We start from the raw sequence: 18,738 nt of genomic DNA, 5'->3' as shown, positions 1-18,738 counted from the left end.
AGCTTGAGGACTAAGGTGCACCTGACCCAAGCCATGGTATTTTCAATAGCCTCATATGGATGTGAAAGCTGGACAGTGAATAAGTTGTGGTGTTGGAGGAGAATACTATAAGTGACATGGACTGACAAAAGACCCAATAGATCTGTTTTGGAAGAAGTGCAGCCAGAATGCTCCTTGGAGGCCAAGATGGCTAAACTTCGTCTCTCATACTTTGGACATATTGTCAGGAGGGAACAGTCGCTGGAGAAGGGTATCATGCTTGGTAAGATGGAGGGTCGGAGAAAGAGGGAGACCCCCAATGAGATGGATTGGCCAGGTGGCACCATTGATGGACTCAAGTGTGGCAGTGGTAGTGAGGTTGGCCCAGGATCGGACACTGTTTCATTCTGCTGTGCATGGGGTCGCCATGAGTTGGTTCCGATTCAATGGCATCTGACAACAACAATAACATATGTATATATAATCCTGGTAGGTTAATGTGCTAGACTATAAAGTCAGTTTGAACTGCAAGGTCAGCAGTTTAAACTCACCAGCTGTTCCTCCGAAACCCTATACAGGGATGCTATGGGTCAGAACCGACTTGATGGCACTTGACAATTATACACGTATATATGTTTATATATATCTATATATACATATGTTGTTGTTATTAAGTGCTGTTGAGTCGGTTCCAACCCATAGCGACCCTGTATAGAGTTTCCTAGGAGCGACTGGTGAGCTTGAACTGCCGACCCTGCAGTTCAAATGGCTTTGCAGTCTGGTACATTAACCCACAGCACCATACATAGATAGATAGATAGATAGATAGATAGATAGATAGATAGAGAGAGAGAGAGAGAGAGAGAGAGAGAGAGAGAGATAGTGAGAGTCCTGTGGCTTAATGCGCTGGACTGCAAAGTTGATTTGAACCACAAGGTCAGTAGTTCAAACTTACCAGATGCTTCTCAGAAACCCTAAACAAGAGTAGCTATGGGTTGGAACCAACTCAAAGGTACTTAACAACAACACATATACATACATATTATAATGTATAAAAAATTGGGGTCTGGTCTTTTTTTTTTTTTAATTAGTGTTAAGAATAACTACATTCTAATGGAAATGACTAGAGTCCTGGTATGGTGCTGTAGGATAAGCACTGGACCACAAGGTTGGTTTGAACTACAAGGTCGGCGGTTCGAATTCCCCAGCCACTCCTTGGAAACCCTAGAAAGGGTCACTATGAGTGGGAACCAACTCCATGGCATTTAACAACAACAAAGGAAACCAAGGTTTCTATGCTTGTTTTGAAGTAATACTGGGGGAGCTGTTGAGGGTTTTTTGTTTTTTTTTTTTGTTGCATCAATAGCACTGGTTAGTTCTTTTAGCCAAAAAAAAAAAAAAAAAAAAATCAATGCTTTCTTTAGTTGCTTCATTTATCAGAAAAGAAAAAAGAAGAAGAAAGAACTAAGTGGAAATTTAGAGGAATGGCAGCAGACAAAGACCTACATTCCTAAGGCTTTGTTATGTTTCTTAATCCTTTTCAATCTGAAGAGAGCTGTAAACTTGGCATGGCACTTTAAGCCTTGGCTGTTAATGGAAAGGTCAGGTGGTTGGAACTGACCAGCTGCTCTGTGGGAGAAAGATGGGACAGTCTGCTCCCCAAAAGATTACAGCATTGGAAACCCTACGGGGCAGTTCTACTCTATACTGTAGGATTGCTATAAGTTGGAATTGACTTGACAGCAATTTTTTGTTCTGTTTTTTAATGGTGTTTCTAAAAGAAAAAGAAAGAAAGTCCCAAGACTCGTGCCCACACTTTGACACCAAAAGGGCAGAACATGTTCTGCCTTTTAATAAAGATGATAAATCTTTATTATTCTCCCAGCTAATAAATCTCCCATCTAATAAAGATGAGCTAGGATGCAATTCAAGGGTCTCCTCAATTCCATTCACCACTCAGTAGAATGCATGGAGATACAGAGGGTGGTAGCTGAGAGAAGATCGCTAACAGAAAGAAAGGCAGTGTAGCTTTAAGGGCAGAGGTGGCATCAGAAGCTGCTAATTTTCATCACAGTGTGTCCCAGCTCTTAACAGTCTAGTCACTAATCAAAGACGCTCCTAGTAAACGACACACTGCTAAACTTCACTGCTAAGCTTTATAATAATAAAGTCAGAGGACTCGGTCTGGTCCCTCAAAGTGCTCAAACTCTAATTTGGGGTTGAAGAAAACTAAAAGAAATAAAATAACCAGAGAATGTGTTAACCTGTAAATTCAAGAGAAGTTTACAGGAAGGAAGAATTTGGATGGAGTAATGGTATAAGGTATAGCTTCAGAAGAAACCCTAAAGAGACAAGGGACTGAACTGTAAACGCTGCTGAGAAAGAAAAGGAGAGGGACAGGTTCAGGAAGATGCCTCTGAATGGGGGCCAGCACACAGCTGAGATTCACTGGTCTATCCTGATACACTGGTTTTGGAAGGGTTGTAGGCAATGACGAAAACACCAACAAGAAAGCCAAAAAAGAAAGACAAACAGAAAAGCAAATAATCCTTGATGGTTTTCTTGCCTGAAAGGGTTCACTGTTGCATGAAAATCACCATGAAAACAGTCAAGCATACCACACCATCCATGGGGCTCTGCACAGACATTTCTTGATCTAAGTTTTAGAATGTTTAACTCCTTGTTAACCTCTATTTTACAAGAGCGCATTTAACCGGATGACAAGGGGGAGAGATAGGGGAGCTGAAACTTTGGTGTGGGGGCAACATCTGACCTTCTCCAATTTCACGAGTGGGGAGGAGGAGAAATACAGGCAGGCAGCATCTGCCCAAGGCCAATTCCTATCAGATGGAGGTTGGACAACCGCGGCCTCCCATGGCACTCTCTACTTCTCGGGTGGGTTCAACAATTTGCAGCATTGGACACACAGAATTTACCGACTACACTCACAGTTATGGGGCTTATTAGAATAATCAAGCAGTTACAATTCAGGATCACACATGCTCAGAATACAGTTCTTTAATCAGCACAGTCTCTTCTCAATGCCATGAGTATGCCTTTTAGCCACTTGGTCACGTGTTACAAAGTTCTTTTAGAACTGATGAAATAAATGCCCAAAGGTGCTCAGCTCTGGATCTATGGGTCAGCAGACATAGCCCATCCCCAGCCACCTGCCGATTAAGTACCTAAAGGCATTCCACAGCACCAAGGAGCAAGCGAGCTTCAGCTTTCTCACTCTGTGGGTCAGGAAGCCCATCACTTGTCCTGTGCTGCCTGTTTTGCCTCTGCTATATCTCACCATCTCCTGAATTAGGAAGATCAGTGCAGTGATCTCAGGTCCAAAGGGCGCTCTCTATTCTTCGCTTGTCTTTTTCATGGTAGTGACATACCGCTTTCCACCTCTGGTTATTTTAAACCTAGAGTTTGGCAAAACTGACCAGTGCCCTCCTTAGATGTAAAAGTTCTACCCAAAATAGTGCAATACCCATTATTCACCTTATTAGCAAGCTATCCAACCCCATGGGAGGATCAAAGCACTTCATATTTGCATAGTCTTACTCAGTCATTTTGCTTGGGTCCACAATCAATACTCATGGGAGCAGCAGTCAAGAAATCAAAAAATGTATTGTATTAGACAAATCTTCTGTAAAGACCTCTTTAAAGTGTTTAAAGGCAAAGATACAAGTTTGAGGACTAAGAAAAGAAGTACCTGACCTAAGCTATCTTATTTTCAGTTGCCTCAGATGCATGTGAAAGTTGACAATGAATAAGAAGGATCCTTAGGCAAATTGATACATTTGAATTATGATGTTGGAGAAGAATATTAAAAATACTATGGACTTTGAGAAGAACAAACAATTTTGTGGTGGAAGTAGGATAATGGTTGTTAAATGGAGGGGATTGCAATCACTGAGATGAAACAAAGTGTATGATTTGTTGAATGTGAAATGGATGATCTGTTCTGTAAACTTTCACCCAGTCACAATAAAATGCTTCAACAGATAACGAAAAAGACTTGAAGGCCAGACAGAAGCATGGCTAGGTAGGGACCTTACATTAATGAAATAAACAGAGATGGAGCCCACAGAAAGGGTGTATCCTGGAGCGGGGCTGCCCTACCCAGATGAGTGCTCACTACCCAGCTCTGGCTGACACAGGCTCAAAGGCCCCTCTCCATATAGTTCTCAAAAGAAGCCAGAAATAAGTGACGCATGTGTGTAGGGAAGTATGTTGACCCACTATGTAATCTAAATACGGACCAGTTTTGTGGATCAAACAAAACCTGTCTGTGGACCATAAGAGACCCAAGGATCATCAATCTGCTTCAGAACTGGCTGATAAAAAGAGAGGGCAAAGACTTGATGGGTGTTAGTCTTAAGAATAAATAAGGACTCACTGAAGTCTACGAAGAAAAGGTATTGAGAAAGCCTTTGTCCAATTCACATTTGAATAATATACATCAATAATTCCTAAGCTTTTATGTACGTAACTCCCATATCTCATACAGTTTTTGTCAAGCCTTATTTGCTTCCTGTAGTTAAAAGCAGTGAAGTCTTTTAACAGAGTTAAAACTAAATTCTATTTCCCAGCTGGCCTAAGAGAAGAGGCGACTAGTCAAGGCAACTGGAAATGAGTGGAGATAAACAGGTCTAACCTCAGAACCTCTGTGAAGAAAGCAAGATGGGAGGGAGGATACCCAAAAAATACGAAAACAGTAGCTTAGGAAAAGAGATACCAATGGTAGAACAGACGTGCACATGAGGGAGATGATGAGAAAAGTGATTAAAGAATAAAAGGAGACAAAACAAAGAAGGTTACTGAATATGTACAAGGCAAGTTGGCAGAAAGGTAGCCAAGCTCTGGAATGTCCCTTAGGGTGCATGAATGTTGTTGTTATGTGCCATCCAGTCTCTGGTTCTAACTCATAACAACACCTGTGTAGGGTTTCCAAGCAGCAGCTGGTGGGTTTGAACCTCTGGCCTTGTAGATAGCATTCCAGTGCTGATCCTATAAAACCACACCAGGACTTCTATATGAATGTTAGCTGTTCAGAAAGACTCTAAGAGATCTAATTCAAGCAAATATTTTGGGGGCATCCACTATGTCTAAGATACTATGAGGTGCAAGAGGCCCAAGGAATTGTAAGTAATTCTGGCAGGCGGTAAGCAGACATAGGATATAGCACTTCTCTGTAAAAGAAAATCTACTTTGCTGGCAGAGTAGATCTGCCTGTTGAATAATAGTTATCTTCTATTCCCATTTGACAGGGAGGAGAAACTAAGCTCACAGAGGTTAACTAACTAGCTTCGAATTGTACACTTAGTTACTGACAAAGCTGCGAGTACAATCTAAATCTTCTGACTCCTAGTTTGGCGTTTTTTTTCTCATGTGGCATAGCTGAGTTCTTATGGATACAAACTAGAAAAAAAAAAAAAAAGTGGAAATAATAAGGAAAAACAATGTAAAGCAAGACTTCAGGGTGAATTCCCAATGAAGTCTATATGACAGTGACAATCTTTTGTGACCTGAAGATTGGAAGTCTGCCTTCTGTATCATGTCTCTGGTTCTGACTCATAGTAACCCTGTGTAGGATTTCCGAGGCTGTAGATCTGTGCAGGAGCAGAAAGCCTCATTTTCTCCCATGGAGCAGCTGGTGGGCTCAGACCGCCCACCTGTGGTTCACAGTCCAGTGCTAATGGTATAGATCAACTGAGCCCCCACAGAGAAGAGGGAAATCTACCCTCCCACCTATTCTGTTCTCCAATGGGAGTGATCAGTGAGGAATTTTTTTCCCTGTGTCAATTCACAGAAATGAATCATAGCTCCTTGTAAAGCTGAAACAGGAGAGCTGGCTTAAGAAATAAGAAAACAGTAACACACTAAGTCCCCTGAGCTCTGGACACTGCCTCCACTAACAAGCCTTACCTAAAAATATTGTATTGTGTAAGCAAATCTTTTGAAAAATTACATCTGGAGCTTTGAAGATGTGGACACAACTGACTAGAACATTCAACACCTGTCTTCAGAGAAAAGTGATTATTTAGCCCATAAGAGCAAATCTGTTTTCACAAACTGTCCACTGTAAATATGTTTTAAAAATGTCTTGTCAAAAAAAAAAGGCTTGTCATCAAAGTCTTGTACAAAAGGTTTAAATGTGAATTCAGGAAGAACAACTATGCAAAATGGTATTTTGCTAACAAATGGAATTTGCTGCCCTTTGCAATTCTTCAGCTGATCCCACTGCAGGATTTCATTCTTTATGGCAGAGTATGGAAATTTTGACACCATACACATATGAAACTTATAAATCTGGTATTCACATTTCTTAAAAGGAATGATCAGTCACAGTGTGTTCTTTCTGTAATTCAAAGATCTTAACAGCGGGAAACTTCTTGCTATTTTTAAGAGTGTGTAGTTCCTGTTCAAGCTCTCTAACCTGTTTCTAATCGGATACTTTTCACCCCTTTAAGCAATAATACTAACATATTTTTTACTGTAAACCACCACAAGTCTTGAAAAATTTTAAGGTATCTACTCATTCCTCTTTGTAAACCTATGGTAATTCTAACTTTCTTTACTTCTGACTGTAAGGTCCTTTTCAAGATACTTCTATAATTAGGTGCTCATGTGTCTTAGAATGTGGATAAGGCTCCATGGAAAAAGAAAAGTAGTTTTGCTTACACCTCCTGTAAAATGTTACCCCTGAATGCTAATGCAGAGAAATAACAAGCTTTGTGCAGCAGATTTAATTTCATATATGTAGTACACTGGAAAGAGATCCATTAAGACAGGCCTTTCCAGTATTGGTGCTACAAGAGATAAGCTTGATACCAGGAATCCAGGAGAAAAAGAAGTCTCCCAAAAGCAAACTACCACAGAAGAAATGCTAACCTAAAAAGATATCTTATGCATGGCTTGTGGGAGAAATTCAAAACACAGATTATGAAGATGATGAGAAGATCTTTGGTCCTCAAAGGCTGCAAGAAAACATTGTCTGGGTTTCAATCTTATTTTAAAATTTATAATGTAAAAGACCTTGCTATAGATCCAATTGTTGTTGTTAAGTGCCGTCATGTCTTCCTACTCATAGCAATCCTGTATAGGGGTTCCCAGGTTTTCCAGTGCTTATCCTATAGTGCCACCCAGGGCTTCCCTAAAAATATGTTGTCAATTCTAACCTCTATGCTTGTGGTTATAACCCCATTTAGTAATGAGTTATCTATGTAATGCTAATGAGGCAGGATTAGTGTGTCTCTTTGAGGTACTAAAGAAATTAAACAAGTCAGTAGAGCACAAGTGGGGTAAAATAGATGCCAAAACACAGGGAGATCTCCAAGGAACCAGGAAGCTTAAACTGAAGAGAGCCATAAGGAGAGAAAGCCTTCCCCTAGAACTGGAACTCTGAATACAGACTCCTACCTCCTAAACTATGAGAAAATAAATTTGTTTGTTAAAGCCAACCACTTGTGGTATTTGTTTTAGCAACACTAGAGAACTAAGACAGACCCTAAATGGTTTCTTATCATTAAAACATTAAAGTAAAGCAACTGTATGATTAAAAAAAAATACTTTAGAGTGAGCTAAGGGAAGATTTACAGACAAGATCATCAGTTTTACATTCAGCAAATCCTACACTTTGTTTTCATCTCACTGACTGCAATCCCTCCCTCCAACAACAGTTATCTTGTTTCCTCTCTGGGGCTCCCATCTCCATTCTACCCATCTGCCCATCCTTTCTCGCCAGCAATTGTCCTTAGATACATGCTGCCCTTTTGAATTTGAATGACTGACCATTCCATCATTCACAGTGAGCACACCTTACTCATGTTGTTGTTCTCCCTATATACCTATCTACTGCTTGGTTGAACGTTAGGCCATGAAGAGTGGTTGAGGGCCACAGTTTCAGGTTCCTCCAGCTTCTTTCTGACTAGTAAGCTTTGTTTTTGGTGTTTTTTTCTTCTTTAATAATTTTGCCTTTTGTTCCACATATTCTGCTACTTTATCTGGGACCTTCTAATGTGACTCCATTCAAAACAGTTGAAAGTATTAGCTGGACACCAGCTAGTTCTTCTGGTCTTAAAGTCACAGAGAGTGACGTTCACATGTTCCATTAGTCCATTGGACTAGCTGATTCCAACCATGTTCAATTTACTCACTCTTCTTTCTTCTGCTCATGGAGAGTTCAATAGTTGTACCTTCAATGGCCACTCATGAGCTTTTAATATCCCAGATGCTACTCACCAAAATAGGACGTAGAACATTATTTTTGTGGATTATGTTATAAAGCAACTGTATTTTGCTTAGGGAGAATGAGACATGTTTGTCATGTCCTCGTCTTCACTTGATTTCTTTAACATTTTAGAAAGTTTGCACTAATGTGATTTATTTAATACAGTCCTTCTAGTCATAATTGCATAACTCTCTCCAAAAAAACTGGGTTGTTGTTAGGTGCCATCGAGTCGGTGCCGACTCATAGTTACCTTATGCACAGCAGAACGAAACACTGCCCGATCTTGGGCCAACCTCACTACTGTTGCCACGCTTGAGGGTGAGGACATGTAAATACAAGGGTAAGTCAAAAGTATTGCTACTTGGGTGTATTCTAAACAAAACATGTTTAAACATGTCTCTGTGATCAGTTGATGACTGCAGACAGGTTGTACATCAGCAATACACCTCTCTTATTCTCACTATGGTGCCTTCAAAGAAAAGGTCCAATCAAAACACTGGCTTTCAGGGGGATCTTCTGAGTCTGTGAAATTCAAGCCAGAGAGATCAGCTCAGAAAGTTACGGTGATTGTTATTTGAAATTCCAAAGGAGTACTTTTGATATATTTTCTTGAAGGAAACAGGATGAGCACTGGGGCTTACTATGAAAAAGTTTTAAGAAAATTTAAAACTACACTGGTGATTTAAAAAAAAAAAAAAAAAAGCATTGTTTTTTCCATCACGATAATGCACCTGCTAATTCTTCAATGATAACAAGGGCTATCCTACAAAAATTTCATAGGGAAATCTTACTTCATCTACTCTACAGCCCTGATTTTGCCTTTTCAGACTTCTTTTGGTTCTTCAAACTCAAAGAACATATAAAAGGAACATGATTTAAGTCCCTGGAGGATTCTGAAACTGCCATTTTGATGTGGTGTAAACTGCAGCGTGCCGAATTCTTTGGGAAGGGTTAGAGAGATAAAATAACTGCCTTCAGAAGTGTACAGCCCAGAACGAGGATATGGTGAGAAATACTAGCTTTACATTTTGATATTCTTGTTTAATAGAGGTTTTTATGATTTTACATCAATACTCTCTGACTTACCCTCATAAGGTGTACGGAACCCTAATGAGGGGATTGGTCAGTTTTTGTCATCCCACTAGGCTTAAAATGAGCCATTCCAGAGGCAGGCATAGTGAGTGTGACTACCACCAAGAAGAGAAGGGAGTAGAGCGTGCCTTTTGGACCTAGGGTCTCTTCACTGGGAACCTCCTAGACCAGGAGACAGACTAGAGAAAGCAAGAGATAGGGAGAAGCAGTGGCAGGAGACAGTGCATGGGACTTAGCGGCCCACAGATAAGAGCTGAGTGTGGCAGGAAGGAGTCTTGCTGGCTGAGGGGGTTGCCTCTGCACACTTACTGATAGAGCTAAAGAGGTTTGTAATACTTTATACTGTGGCTCAAGAGACCCAACAGGACAGGCTAACCTGTGGGCCAGGCTGAGAAGAGGCTGTTCTGGCCAAAGAACTGAATTCTGAGACTTTTCTGATCCTGAACTATAACCTCTTGTTGTTAAGTGCCATCGAGTCAATTCCGACCCACAGCGACCCTATATAGGGTTTCCAAGGAGCCAGCTGGTGAGCTTGAACCACCAACCTTGCAGTGCAAACAACTTTGCAGTCTGATGCATTAGCCCACAGCGCCACACCAGGACTACTCCCCTAATGAGCCCCATAATCATGAGTATTGTCTGTGAGTTCTGTGTGGCCACTGCAACAAATGATCAAACCTGGCAAAGAAGTAGAGAGCCAAGGGGACGACGGTTGGTGTCAGAATTGGTAAAAAGGTTGGTGAGAGGTGGCATGTTTGCCCTTTGCCTCATAGGAATCAGTCGTGGCTTATATACTACCAGTGGTGATTTTACCCACTGTCACGCAATTTTACAAAGACATTATCACAAAATCCCTAGAAGAAGTCCTGGGATTAATTCACAGGAAGTAAAATTTAACTATGAAGTAATTATGCAATTACTACTATAATTAAATAGTTATGCATTTTTTCTCAATTTTTTTTAGTTCCACTTAAAAGTTGTAAGCAGCCATCAGTAGGTTTTAACAGCTTCTCTGACTCTGTCCCTTCTCATATTGCTTCTATTCAACTTCTCTTTCAATATTTATTGAATTCCTACAAGTCCTAGCAATCTAATTGGTACCAGGACTGCCAAGATGAATAATACACCTTACTTTTCCTCAATGACTTCACAGTCTCTATTCAAATTTCAAAAATTCCCTATGTTAATTCTATACCATTTCTAGTTAGAGAACTCTCGAAATCATTAGTGATCCTATACATAACTCCAAGGAGCTCTGGTAACGTAGTGGTTACAAATCGGCTGCGAACCTTAAGGTCAGCAGTTTCAAACTACCAGCTGTTCTATGGGAGAAAGATGAGGCTTTCTGCTCCAGTAGATTTACAGCCTCGGAAACCCTGTACAGGGTCTCTATGAGTCGGAAGCGATTTCACAGCAGATAACCACCACCATACTTAATTCCAGCATTTCTAAACTATCCCATTTCACATTCTGTTTGTGCTCCCTTCTTTTCTCCACTCAGACTAATGTGAGATTTAAAAAATTAGCAGAAATACAATTTCATTGATTTTCAAAGGCTATACAAAGGAGCCCTGGTAGAATAGTAAGGGGTTATGTATTGGGCTGCTAACTGCCAGGTCAGTCATTCAAATCCACCAGTCACTCCTTGTGAGACAGATGAAGCTTTCTGCTCCCATAAAGACTGACAGCCTGGGAAACCCTATAAAGGGTCAGTCCCTCCGAGTCTGGACTGACACAGTGGTACACAGCAGCAGCAGCTAGCCCCTGCGCCTTCTACCACCCCTTTTCACGATTGCTTTGTTGTTGTTAAGTGCCATTGAGTCGGCTGCAACTTATAGTGGCCCAGTTTATTTCAAGGAGCGGCTGGTGAATTTGAACCACTGACTTTATGGTTCAAACCAACCTTGTGGGACAGTGCTTTATCCCACAGCACCACAACACTGTTGCTGTGAAGTGCCATCAAGTTGGGCCTGACTCATAGCAATCCTGTATAGGTTTCCAAGGAGCGGCAAGTGAGCTTGAACCACCAACCTTACAGTTCAAACCAATCTTGCAGTCTAGCACATTAACCCACAGCACCACACCAGGACTCAGCATCATGACTAGGTCTATTCAGATTTACCTCAACCACACATCAATCCCATCTTTGAAAACAGTTTTGTCTTTATCATGTTTCCTTTGTTCTTATCTTCTCACAACTCTTTTTTCTCCAACTTTCATTTCTGCTTTCATTGTAGTTACACTGTTAACCTTTGGAAAACATTCCAGCTTTCACCTAGAAAGGAAGCAGTCCCCCCCAGGCCTAGGTCAATTCGTGCTGGTGATGGGCTGGAACACTGATGACTCAGAGTGACGCAGGCTGAGGGAAATGAGAGTGCAAAGCAGCAGGCAAAGCCACGCTGGCTTCTGCAGACAGGAAAAATGCAATGTCTGCCAAGTGAAAAGGGATCGACTTAGAAAGGAAAGAAAAATCACTTTCAAGCTTCTGACAGTCCCTAACAATGGAGAAGAATAAAAAGTCCTCCCTAACTGATAATCTGGCAGTCTAATTTTGACACAGATTTTGTTCTGAGTTCACTCAATTAAAATGTGAAACAGAAGTCATACTGTTTAAGTTAAATACCTCATTTGTGCATGGAAGCAGCTACAGGCTGTTACCCAGCCAATGTGTCAGTGGTACAGCTGGTAACTTCACCATGTAGCTAGCTGGGGAAAAAGCAGTTTCACAGTTATACGAAACCAGATATTTGAGAGGATTTTCACATAAAAACACCTTTCAGGTTGGACTCTGACCATCCTCAGACTTGCTAAATGTACACAAAACAGAACTGGTTCTTCTGTATCGTTATGATGGTTGCTCAATTTACAGGGCACTGAATGAGAAGAAGCAGTAAGTCATTATTTTAATGTGTTAGGGAGGGCTGGTCATAGAGGAACAAGAACAGGACAGACCTAAGCAAGTGATTCCCAAGTATGATTTCATTAATCTGGAAAACTTGAAGCAACAGACAATAGTGGTCTGTTTTTTTCTCATTTGACTTGGCTTGGGAAACTTCATTCTCATCTAACTCCATTTATAGATAGGCATCTTAGACTAGCCGATCTTTTCTTTGTTTTGCCAAGTTTCCTTTGAAGACACTGTAAAGGTTTTTAATCACACACACACACACACACACACACACAAAATCTAATACCAGATGAAGGTCACTGTACAAAGAGAATCAAACCAACACCAGTTAAGGGAAAAACAAAGTTCCTGTAAGGGTTTTGGCATATCAGCAAGAAGTTAATTGACTCTTCTTAATGTTTCAAACACATGTCAATCAACAGGTCAATAAAAATTTTATTGACTATGCAAACAGTGATAAGTCTGGAGCCACCCAAGTTTGCGGCTTACCATAGAAAATACCTAATAAAAAAAGAGTTCACAGTACCTTATGGACAATAATCCACTATTTATTATCAGCAACCTGCTACTACTGTGAACTTAGACATTTTACAGCTCAAACTGAGTATGAACCATGGGAAAAAACTGGCTAAAATAATGACCTTCTTTCATATAAAGCATTAGTGTAGATGCACTAAATACATCTAAGTTTGTCATGGTAAATTAAACTAGATTTAGCTTCAGGCAAAAAGGCAGAAATGGTTCATTTCTTTCCAATTGGTTATACATGGAAACTCTGAAATTTATTTTTTACTTGATTAAAAGTTAAATTAGTTGTCATATTTGTATGCAGAACCCTTTCTTTGAGTATTTCATTTAACAGCATCAGGATGGAATGAAGCCATTAATCAAATACTATGGACTCAGGAAAACCCTTCTGGGTTTTCATACTTATAACAAAGACTGAGAAGAACCCAGTTTAGGGAGTGGGAGTCTTTGTTTTTGTGATGACTCATATCATTCAGTAATCATTCATTTGTTTTTAAGTCATTTCACAAATATGTAGGAGGCGGCGCTTTTCTAGGAAAGGACCACGGGAAACACAAAAATACATGGCCTTTACCCTTAAGAACATTACAGATATCTTCTCTCCCAATGTGAGCAGTTCTCTTAATTTAGTTTTATGACCTGGAGCCTGCAGATTAAGGTTTTCTTTTTCTTTTTCTCCTTGAAACAAACTAATGTTTTTTCAGGAATGTATTTTTAAGGCCTCCCACTTCTAGTAGAAACCAAAGAAAATATAATTAATAGTAAAGAAATCTTTGGGTCTCAAGACTCAAAATGGTAGACTGGCATGGAGTATTTCCATCTGATGTAGAATCAATGTACACATTACAGGAAAGAAAGCAGAAAAGTGATTGTAAAGAGCTCTGATCAATGGAACTACTCGGACATGGCTTTACAAGGGCAAAAGAAGCATTCCACACCTCTCAGAAATCAACCCAGAAAATCCTGAAAGATATAGAAAAATTCAACAACACCATCAACCAACAGAATCTAACACAGTTTATAAAACACTCTACACAACAGCAGAATACATGTGTTTTTTTTCCTCTTTCAAGAAGCAACTGAACACTCTCCAAGATAAACCATATCCTGGGTCATAAAACAAACCTCAGCAGACTTATGAACAGAGTATGTTCCCTGATTCTAATGGGATCAAGCTGGAAATCAGTAACAGGAAGACTAAGAAAATCTCTAAATTAGGTGCCACATTCTAAATAATCCATAGGTCAGAGAGGAAGTCTTAATAGAACTAGTAAGGATGATCTTAAATCATTCAACTATTTTAAGAAGCAAGAAAAACAACATAAATTCAAAGTAACCAGAAGAAAGAAAGAACTAATGATAAGAGCACAGAAAATAAAGGAAACAAAAAGCCGGTTCTTTGAAAAGATCAATAAAATGAGAAGCCTCTAGTAAAATCAGGAAATATAAAAAGAAAGATCACACAAATGCCAATATCGAGAATGAAGCAGAGAACATAACTACAGATCTTAAAACCACAAAAGGGACACTAAGGAAATACTACAAAATATGTACATAAATTTCATAACAAATGAAATCAAACAATTCTTCAAAAACTACAATAAAAATTCACCTAATATGAGAGAGATCTACCACTGATCTGTCAGTTTGTTGTACTGTGGTGGCTTGCATGTTTCTGTGATGCTGGAAGCTATGCCAATGAGATTTTAAATACCAGCAGGTCACCTGTGGTGCACAGGTTTCAGGTGAGCTTCCAGAATAAGACAGACTAGGAAGAAGGAGAGGTGGACTATTTTTTAAGTTTAGCCACTTACACCTTATGAGTAGCAATGGAACACTGCCAAATAGCACCAGAATAGTGAATACTGAAACATGATAAAGAGCACCAGAATACTGTCAGATACAGTGCTGGAAGATGAGCCCCTCTGGTTGGAATGCAATCCAAATACAAATGGAGAAGACCTGCCTCCTCAAGTAGAGTTGACTGTGATGAGGTGAATGGGGTAAAGCGCTCAGGATTTTCATTTGTTGATGGGGCCAACAGCTGTAAAACCCATTAATAATAATCCCACAGGCAGACAAGCTGGGAGACTACCTCAGTGAGAGATTGGATGGCATAGACAGTGAAGATGGGCAGACGTAGGCAGACTGGGCTAATATTTTGAATACATGGTTGTTAACAGGACTTGCTACTAAACATGGGAGTAAGGATTGGGTGTGAGAAATCAAAGATGTATCCTGCTTGTCTGACTCAAACAAACCTACAAAGATAGCGAGAGAGTAGTAAATAGTTTTGTCTTAGACCAAGTAAGTTTCAGATGTGCATTAGAAAAGTGGTACCTAGTAGGCATTTGAAGGTGACAGATTTACCTACAAATCAAACATTTGAGGGGGCTTCAAAAAGTTCCTGGAAACAAAGACAATGGTCTACATCCTACCTTGGTGAGTAGCAATTCCAGAATGCTCTTTTGAGAGAAGGACAGTGAGGCTTGGTCTCACATACTCTGGACATGTTATCAGGATGGACCTGTCCCTAAGAAAAGACCTCATGCGTGACAAAGTAAAGGGCCAATGAAAAAGAAGACAGATTGGCACAGTATTTCATTCTGTTGTGCATATGGAATTCTACAACAGTGGGTTCGAACATGACAACTACTGTGAGGATGGCACAGGACTGGGCAACGTATCGTTCTGTTGTGCACAGGGTCACTATGAGTGAGAACTGACTACATGGCATCTGAGTCTGAGAGGACCAGGACATGGTCACTATTGATTCAAATACTGTATGTTTCCTAGCTTTAAAAATCCTGATAAATAGTAAAATCAAGTATTTGTATCTTTAAAAAAAGAAAGAAAGAAAGCTCACAAGCAGCCATCTTTCGTGCAACTATTGGTCTCACCCTGTCTGGAGGTGAGAAGAATGATGAACATTTAATGTGTTTGGAAACAATCAGTTTAATGGACCAATGGAACATGTGTCAGTCACAACTCTGAGATCAGAAGACCAAGATGGTGCCCAGCTACAATCAAATGCTCTGAAAGGGATCTCATTAGAAGGTCATGAGTATAGCAAGAGGAAATGTGGAACGAAATGGAAAATTATTTTTAAAAAGACTGGCTTACTAATCAGAAAGACTGGAGTAGCCTGAGACTATGGCCTTCTACCACCCTTCAGGTCTGGAACAGATCTCGCTCTTGTTGCTCAATTTTCAGCCAAGTAATAGATAGGCATATAGAAGAGACCACAACACTAGTAAGTTATGCTTACCACTAAACGGCCAATAGTTCAAAGTCAAAAGGGCATCATTTTCCTAAGGATCAAGTTGAGAAGGGATGGGAAGGAAGATAGAATGGAAATAGGAAGCACAGGAGGGAGGAAATGGGATAAATGTTGTTGCGTGGAGGGGATTGCAATTACTGAGAGGAAACAAAGTGTGTGATTTGTTGAATGTGAAATTGATGATCTCACCTGTAAACTTCACTCAAGTCACAATAAAAAGTTAAAATAAAAAAGAGAAAGGAAACAATACAGTTGAAAAGTCTGTAACAACTAATGAAATGAAAACTATTATTGGTATAAACACACAAATGTTTGTGGAAAAACTGTTATCTTTTGATTCCACTTTTCCACAAACATTTTGAAGCCTCATTATATAATACCCACCCTAAGTCATCGAGTTGATTCTGACTCATAGTGACCCTATACGGGTTTCCGAGGCTATAAATCTTTACAGGAGCAGCCAAGTCTCATCTTTCACCCTCAGAGCAGGTGGTTGGTTTGAACTGCCTACTTTGTAGTTAGCAGTCCAGTGCTTACCCTATAGCATCATCAGGGTTCCTCATATAACTACTGTTGTTGCTATTAAGTATAGATAGGGTTTCCGAACAGTGGCTGGTGGGTTTGAACTGATAATCTTTCGGTTAGTTGTTGTTAAGTACCGTGGAGTCGGTTCCAACTCATAGTGATCCTGCACAGGGTTTCCGAGGCTGTAAATCTTTATGGGAGCAGAAAGCCTCATCTTTCTCCTGCGGAACAACTGGTACTTTCGAACTGCCGACCTTGAGGTTAGCAGCCTGATTCATAACCACTACGCTACCAGAGTCCAGTGCGTATCCTGCAGTTGTTGTTGTTGTTAAGTACCGTGGAGTCGATTCTGACCCATAGTGACCCTGTACAGGGTTTCCAAGGCTGCATATCTTGACGGGAGTAGAAAGCCTCATCTTTTTCCGGCAAAGTGGCTGGTAGTTTTGAACTGCTGACCTTAAGGTTTGCAGCCCGATTCATAACCACTACGCTACCAGAGCTCCTTCAGTGCCACACTACAAATTGGACTACATTTAGTTACTGATTACAAGGTTACAGAGAGATAAACATTAAATAACAAGTGGTTGAAATGATTAGAGATCTCAGTTCACTGGATGATATAGATCATTTCTGGTTGCCATTGATTTTTGATACAAAGGTGATGATTTTTATGCCAGAAATTTTAAACAAATGTTTTCAACTCATTTCAAGCATTTGTTCCCCTTCTTTGTTGTTATTAAGCGCCATCAAGTTGGTTCCGATCCATAGTGACCCTGTGTAGGGTTTCCAAGGAGCAGCTGGTGAGCTTGAACCATCAACGTGCGATTCAAATGGACTTTGCAGTCCAGTGTAACCCACAGCGCTACACCAAGACTCCACTTCTCTAGACCTTATGTATTGGAACAAGTGATGAACATAGACTCACACCAAATCACACTTTCATTCAAAGTCAGTAAAATGCCATAAATGTGGCTATCATAAGCCAAATGGTTTGAAGTTTGGGCAATTATACATACTTTAATCCACTTTATCTCTTTAAAATTCATATTTCCTGAGGTAAAACTTACCCTTTGAGTGTACCAGTCTATGAATTTTGACCAATGTATACAGTCAAGTCAACCCCACTACAGGCACAAAACAGAACAATTCCTCACTCAAAAAAGCTCCTTTCTGTTCCTGTCCTTTTGTAGTCAGCCCCTCCCCCGCCTTCAAATATCAGCAAGCTGGGATCTGTTTTATGTCTCATTATCTTTTCAAGCTGAAGAATAATCTTATGAACTTATGACTTTTATTCACAGATGCCTGTAAAACCCTACAAAAATAAAACTTTCTTGGAAAGTATGATGTATGAAATGTCAGACCACCTAAAGAGTATTTAATGACTTTGTAAAAGAAGAAACCCAGTAATCAGTAAACATTAGGCTTAGGTCTCTAAATAGTGTTACAGTTTTTCTCTAAGAAAGGCTTTTCATCTAGTAATTAACTTGGGGGGGGGGGAGAATCAAACATAGCTCTTAATATCAACTTAATAAACAGATTTATGTACTTTTCTCTCAAAGTAATAGCTTCCCATTTCACACAAAGAGTTAACTGAGACAAAAGAGCACATTTCTTCATGCTGGTTAATGTGATTTGCTATAGTAGGAAACTGGTAAATTTGAATTCAATTAGTTTTCCAAGTCAGTTCCATTTTTGATGACAGTGATATCTGCTAAGTAAATCTACTACTTCTTTTTTTGTAAACACACTTTTTTTCGTTTTAAAAATATTTAATTGTGGTGAATATGCATTACATTTAATTTTGAAATTTGTATTATTGCTGTTATTAAGTTCCAGTGAGTCTGTTCTAACTCACAGCAACCCTGAATAAGGTTTCAAAGGAGCAGCTGATGGGTTTGAACAGCTGACCGTGCGGTTAGTGGTCCTGTGCTTAACCTACAGTGCCACACCAGGAGTTTATTTCATTAGGTCAGTCTGTTATATTTACTAAGAAAGCAGATACCTAACTCGAGTTGCTGGGATACTTTCATTACCTAATATTTAGGTGTGGAGTACTGGTGTGGCACTGTAGGATAAACACTTGACCACAAGGTTGGTTTGAACCACAAGGATGGCAGTTCAAACTCACCAGCCGCTCCTTAAAAACCTATACAGGAAGTTCACACTGCGGTCCCGTGGATCTGTGTCTTGCTTCAA

At 39.9% G+C, this 18,738-nt stretch overlaps 1 protein-coding gene across 1 annotated transcript in view; it reads right to left on the bottom strand.

Annotated features, from left to right (window-relative positions):
* The window catches only part of ALG14 (ALG14, UDP-N-acetylglucosaminyltransferase subunit), a 155,527-nt gene that overhangs the window by 48,879 nt on the left and 87,910 nt on the right, over positions 1-18,738 (bottom strand). The window lies entirely within an intron of this gene.

This window comes from Chrysochloris asiatica, unplaced genomic scaffold, assembly GCF_000296735.1.
Source record: "Chrysochloris asiatica unplaced genomic scaffold, ChrAsi1.0 scaffold00002, whole genome shotgun sequence".
Classification (NCBI taxonomy): domain Eukaryota; kingdom Metazoa; phylum Chordata; class Mammalia; order Afrosoricida; family Chrysochloridae; genus Chrysochloris; species Chrysochloris asiatica.
Note: the sequence above shows the minus strand (reverse complement) of the source record. Positions and strands in the feature narration are given on the sequence as shown.